This window comes from Gobius niger, assembly GCF_951799975.1.
Source record: "Gobius niger genome assembly, contig: SCAFFOLD_54, whole genome shotgun sequence".
In the NCBI taxonomy this organism is placed as follows: Eukaryota; Metazoa; Chordata; class Actinopteri; order Gobiiformes; family Gobiidae; genus Gobius; species Gobius niger.
This window is the reverse complement of record NW_027639121.1, coordinates 96,857-103,300: the sequence shown is the minus strand read 5'-3', so window position 1 is coordinate 103,300 and position 6,444 is coordinate 96,857.

Sequence of the window (6,444 nt, the reverse complement as noted above, 5' to 3'; positions counted from 1 at the left end):
CTACTGACCAGGACCTTCTACTGAACCAGGACTGAACCAGGACTGAAGCTTCTACTGAGGAGCTCGAACTTCAGAACGACTTCACACTTTGGAACCTGAGCCCGAATGAACTGGTAGAAACGTCTGCAGATCAGAAACGAACTGGACGTTTTCCTCCAAAGATCTGCAGCGAGACCGAGAAGAAGCTCTGGACTCACGAGCTCCTCCTCCTCCAGAAACACGACTCTGAAGATCAGCTCCGTCAAAGCCTGGACTCGTCCCGGCTCCTGAAGTCAAACCCTCCTCGTTTTGCCCTCAGACTTTTCTCACACGCGGAGGTTTAGGCTCAAACACAAACAGGAAGTAACTGAAAACCTGCTACTGAAACAGAAAGAACTCACAGGTTAAAACAGAGCTTTTAGATTGAGGTAAAGCTGATACTCTCCAACTAAAGCGTCTCATGAAACCGTTCTCTTCTCAGTGAGTGTGAAACGAAAAGTCCAGCGATCTTTTATGAATCGATATCATTGATGATTGAAAAGACTTTACTGATCTGAAACTGGAAACCTTTTCACTCACGGGAAGCACTTTCAACCCTTTCATCTCCAGTTCAGCTTTACCCAAATCTAGAGCCTCTGTAGAGCAACACGCCTCGTTTGAAAGGCCGACAAGTTTAGTCTTTTTTTGTAATTTTTTCGTCTTTTTTTTGTCAATTTTTTTTCATTTTTTTTTTTATTTTTGTCGTTTTTTTTGTCATTTTTTTTGTCATTTTTTAGTAAATTTTTCGTCTTTTTTTTTGTCATTTTTTTGTCGTTTTTTGTCATTTTTTCGTCATTTTTTTGTCGTTTTTTTGTCGTTTTTTGTCATTTTTTGTCAATTTTTTGTCCATTTTTTTGTCGTTTTTTGTCCATTTTTTTGTCATTTTTTTGTCTTTTTTCGTCTTTTTTTCTTTTTTTTGTCATTTTTTAGTAAATTTTTCGTCTTTTTTTGGTCAATTTTTTGTCATTTTTTGTCGTTTTTTCGGCATTTTTTTGTCGGCCGACAAAAGTGACGTTTTGAAGCGTTTTTATCGAGTTTCTGCCGCTTTTTTTTTACTTATTTCATTTCCACTCGTTCATAAAGTCTCTTGGTATCGGTTAATATCGGCCGATACTCGAGCCTCCAGTATCGAACCAGATCCGAAACCTACAAATATCTGCAGTTTTTACCATTTCTATAAAGAGTTTTTTCTCCGTCTGTGAAAAGTCTTTGGGAAAAGCGAACGGGAACTCTCTTCCTGTTTCCTGTTTCCTGTTTCCTTGTTGAATGTAAAGCTTTCGATCAAAGCACTTTTCAAATCGAGTTTCCCTCAAACGATTCGTGGAAATGTTTTAAAAGAAAAAGTACAAAAAAGTGTTTAAAAAAAAAAAAAGGCTAAAGGTAAAAGAGCTGCTGCTGCTATGACTGTGAGAGCGACGCGGAAACTGACACGGCGACGGCGGCCATTTTGGATCCGACAAACCGGCTCCTCCTTCCTGTCTCTGTTTTTATGTGTTTTTACGCTTTAATCTCCGAGTGTCACAACGTTTTAGTCTCAAAAAGAGGGATTTTCATGTTTTGTTTTAACCGTTTCCTTAATTTAAATGTTTGTTCCTCGTGTGTTTTTAACCAGAATCTTGAGTTCTTAAACTGCCAAACTCATGGATCCGTTTGTTTGAGGTTAAAGCGTTTCCGCTCATTGTGGTTTAAAGAGTAAAGTGTTGTTAAACTGAACAGAAAGTCGTGGATTCGTCTTAAGTTTCTCGATCCGTTTGTCTCCATCATGGTTTGGTCCCGTTTTGTCTTTTTTTCGCCGCTTTAGAAACAATCGTGTCGTTTCGTCTTTAGTTTTTCTCCTGTTTGAAGAAAATCACTTTGTTCTCTCTGTACATAAAGCTGTTCTGTAAATATGTTTTAATAAACCTCCCTCTGAAGCTTCAGGGTCTGGTGGAGTCGCTTCACTGACCTCTAGTGGCCACACGAGGAGCAGCATGAGGATAATGTCACGTGCTGTTATTGCTGCTGAATTTCAGGGTCTCGGTGAGTGAGATTTACGGTGATTCTGTCAGCAGGGGGCGCTCATGCAGCTCTCAGGACCCGACGCAGTGAGGAGGGGATTTATGACATTGCTCTGGTTTAACCCCTTAACTCCCACCTGAACCGAGCACGTTTTCTCCAGTTTGGCTTTACCCCAATCCAAAAGCTTCTGGAAAAAAGGTGAGAAAATAGAGACAGAACTGAGACGAAAACAATGATGGAAATGTGAGAAAAAAGTGACAAAAAATTTATGAAAAAGTGGCAAAAATGGCACAAAAAATGTCACAAGAAATTGACAAAAAATGGACAAAAAAATGACAAAAAATTGACAAAATTTGATAAAAAATGGACAAAAAATGACCAAAAATTTATGAAAAAGTGGCAAAAAAATAACAAACAAAAAAAAAAAAGACAAAAATGTCACAAGAAATGGACAAAAAATTGACGAAAATGTAGCAAAAAAATGACACAAATTTGATTAAAAAATGACAAAAAAATAAATAAAAAATGACAAATTTGACCAAAAAATGAGTTGAATACCCAACAAAACAATGATGGAAATGTGACAAAAAATTTATGAAAAAGTGGCAAAAATGGCACAAAAAATGTCACAAGAAATTGACAAAAAATGGACAAAAAAATGACAAAAAATTGACAAAATTTGATAAAAAATTGACAAAAAATGACCAAACAATGACACACAAAAAAGTGACAAAAATGACAAAAATGTGACACAAAAGTGACCAAAAAATTATGAAAAAGTGGCAAAAATGTCACAAGAAATGGACAAAAAATTGACGGAAATGTAGCAAAAAAATGACACAAATTTGATTAAAAGATTACCCAAAAAAAAAAAAAGACAAAAAAAAAGACAAAAAAATGAGTTGAAAACCCAACAAAACAATGATGGAAATGTGACAAAAAAGTGACAAAAAATTTATGAAAAAGTGGCAAAAATGTCACAAAAAATGTCAAAAAAAATAGACGAAAAAATGACAAAAAATTGACGAAAATGACAAAAAATGACCAAAAATTTATGAAAAAGTGGCAAAAATGTCACAAGAAATTGACAAAAATGTAGCAAAAAAATGACACAAATTTGATAAAAAATTGACCAAAAAATAAATAAAAAAAGACAAAAATTTGACCAAAAAATGAGTTGAAAACCCAACAAAACAATGATGGAAATGTGACAAAAAAGTGACGAAAAATGTCACAAGAAATTGACGAAAAATTTTCCCAAAAAAAATGACAAAAATGTTTTAAAAAATTGAAAAAAACTACAAAAAAAGACAAAAATGTGATAAAAAAACGGACGAAAAAAGTTACAAAAATGAGTTGAAAACCAAACAAAAAAATGATGGAAAAAGATCCTCTCGGTTCAGGCGGGAGTTAAGAGGTTAATTTACATCATACAGAAATGTTTTGTCAATTTTTTTGTCATTTTTTCGTCTTTTTTTTGTCAATTTTTTGTCGTTTTTTGTCAATTTTTTGTCGTTTTTTTGTCATTTTTTGTCAATTTTTAGTCATTTTTTTGTCATTTTTTTGGTCATTTTTTGTCGTTTTTTTTGTCATTTTTGTCGTTTTTTTTGGTCAATTTTTGTCAATTTTTTTGTCATTTTTTGTCGTTTTTTGTCATTTTTTTGTCGTTTTTTTGGTCAATTTTTGTCAATTTTTTTGTCATTTTTTGTCGTTTTTTGTCGGTCGACAAAAGTGATGTTTTGAAGCGTTTTTATCGAGTTTCTGCCGCTTTTTTTGACTTATTTCATTTCCACTCATTCATTAAGTCTCTTGGTATCGGTTAATATCGGCCGATACTCGAGCCTCCAGTATCGAACCAGATCCGAAACCTACAAATATCTGCAGTTTCGACCATTTCTATAAAGAGTTTTTTCTCCGTCTGTGAAAAGTCTTTGGGAAAAGCGAACGGGAAAACTCTTCCTGTTTCCTGTTTCCTTGTTGAATGTAAAGCTTTCGATCAAAGCACTTTTCAAATCGAGTTTCCCTCAAACGATTCGTGGAAATGTTTAACAGAAAAAGTACAAAAAAGTGTTAAAAGAAAAAAAGGCTAAAGGTAAAAGAGCTGCTGCTGCTATGACTGTGAGAGCGACGCGGAAACTGACACGGCCACGGCGGCCATTTTGGATCCGACAAACCGGCTCCTCCTTCCTGTCTTTGTTTTTATGTGTTTTTACGCTTTAATCTCCGAGTGTCACAACGTTTTAGTCTCAAAAAGAGGGATTTTCACGTTTTGTTTTAACCGTTTCCTTAATTTAAATGTTTGTTCCTCGTGTGTTTTTAACCAGAATCTTGAGTTCTTAAACTGCCAAACTCGTGGATCCGTTTGTTTGAGGTTAAAGTGTTTCAGCTCATTGTGGTTTAAAGAGTAAAGTGTTGTTAAACTGAACAGAAAGTCATGGATTCGTCTTAAGTTTCTCGATCCGTTTGTCTCCATCATGGTTTGGTCCCGTTTTGTCTTTTTTCCGCCGCTTTAGAAACAATCGTGTCGTTTCGTCTTTAGTTTTTCTCCTGTTTGAAGAAAATCACTTTGTTCTCTCTGTACATAAACCTGTTCTGTAAATATGTTTTAATAAACCTCCCTCTGAAGCTTCAGGGTCTGGTGGAGTCGCTTCACTGACCTCTAGTGGCCACACGAGGAGCAGCATGAGGATAATGTCACGTGCTGTTATTGCTGCTGAATTTCAGGGTCTCGGTGAGTGAGATTTACGGTGATTCTGTCAGCAGGGGGCGCTCATGCAGCTCTCAGGACCCGACGCAGTGAGGAGGTGTTTTTTGACATTGCTCTGGTTTAACCCCTTAACTCCCGCCTGAACCGAGCACGTTTTCTCCAGTTCGGCTTTACCCCAATCCAAAAGCTTCTGGAAAAAAGGTGAAAATAGAGACAGAACTGAGACGAAAACAATGATGGAAATGTGAGAAAAAAGTGACAAAAAATTTATGAAAAAGTGGCAAAAATGTCACAAGAAATTGACAAAAAATGGACGAAAAAATGACAGAAATTTGACAAAATTTGATAAAAATTTGACAAAAAATGACCAAAAATTTATGAAAAAGTGGCAAAAAAATAACAAACAAAAAAAAAAATGACAAAAATGTCACAAGAAATGGACAAAAAATTGACGAAAATGTAGCAAAAAAATGACACAAATTTGATTAAAAAATGACAAAAAAATAAATAAAAAATGACAAATTTGACAAAAAAATGAGTTGAATACCCAACAAAACAATGATGGAAATGTGACAAAAAATTTATGGAAAAAGTGGCAAAAATGTCACAAAAAATGTCACAAGAATTTGACAAAAAATGGACGAAAAAATGACAAAAATTTGACAAAATTTGATGAAAATTTGACAAAAAATGACCAAACAATGACACACAAAAAAGTGACAAAAATGACAAAAATGTGACACAAAAGTGACAAAAAATTTAGGAAAAAGTGGCAAAAATGTCACAAGAAATGTACAAAAAATGGACGAAAAAATGACATAAATTTGACAAAAATTTGATAAAAAATTGACAAAAAAATAAAAAAAATGACAAAAAAAAGACAAAAATTTGACCAAAAAATGACAAAAAAATGAGTTGAAAACCCAACAAAACAATGATGGAAATGTGACAAAAAAGTGACGAAAAATGGATGAAAAAGTGGCAAAAAAGTCACAAGAAATTGACGAAAATTTTTCCCAAAAAATGACAAAAATGTTTTAAAAATTTGACAAAAAATATACAAAAATGTGATAAAAAAATGGACGAAAAAAGTTACAAAAATTAGTTGAAAACCAAACAAAAAAATGATGGGGAAAAAAATCTGACGTGAGGAAAAAGATCCTCTCGGTTCAGGCGGGAGTTAAGAGGTTAATTTACATCATACACAGATTTTTTTTTCTTCTGGCTTTTAATAAATATAAATTATTGAACAAATTCTAATTGACCTAAAAGAGTTAAAGTTGATCCTGGTTTCGCGTCAGTGAAGAATAAATGTTTTTATGAATCCGGCTCTCGCTGGATCTAAAATCCTCCTCTGGTAAAATCATTGCATCAAACTTCAGAACGACTTCACACTTTGGAACCTGAGCCCGAATGAACTGGTAGAAACGTCTGCAGATCAGAAACGAACTGGACGTTTTTCCTCCAAAGATCTGCAGCGAGACCGAGAAGAAGCTCTGGACTCACGAGCTCCTCCTCCTCCAGAAACACGACTCTGAAGATCAGCTCCGTCAAAGCCTGAACTCGTCCCGGCTCCTGAAGTCAAACCCTCCTCGTTTTGCCCTCAGACTTTTCTCACACGCGGAGGTTTAGGCTCAAACACAAACAGGAAGTAACTGAAAACCTGCTACTGAAACAGAAAGAACTCACAGGTTAAAACAGAGCTTTTAGATTGAGGTAAA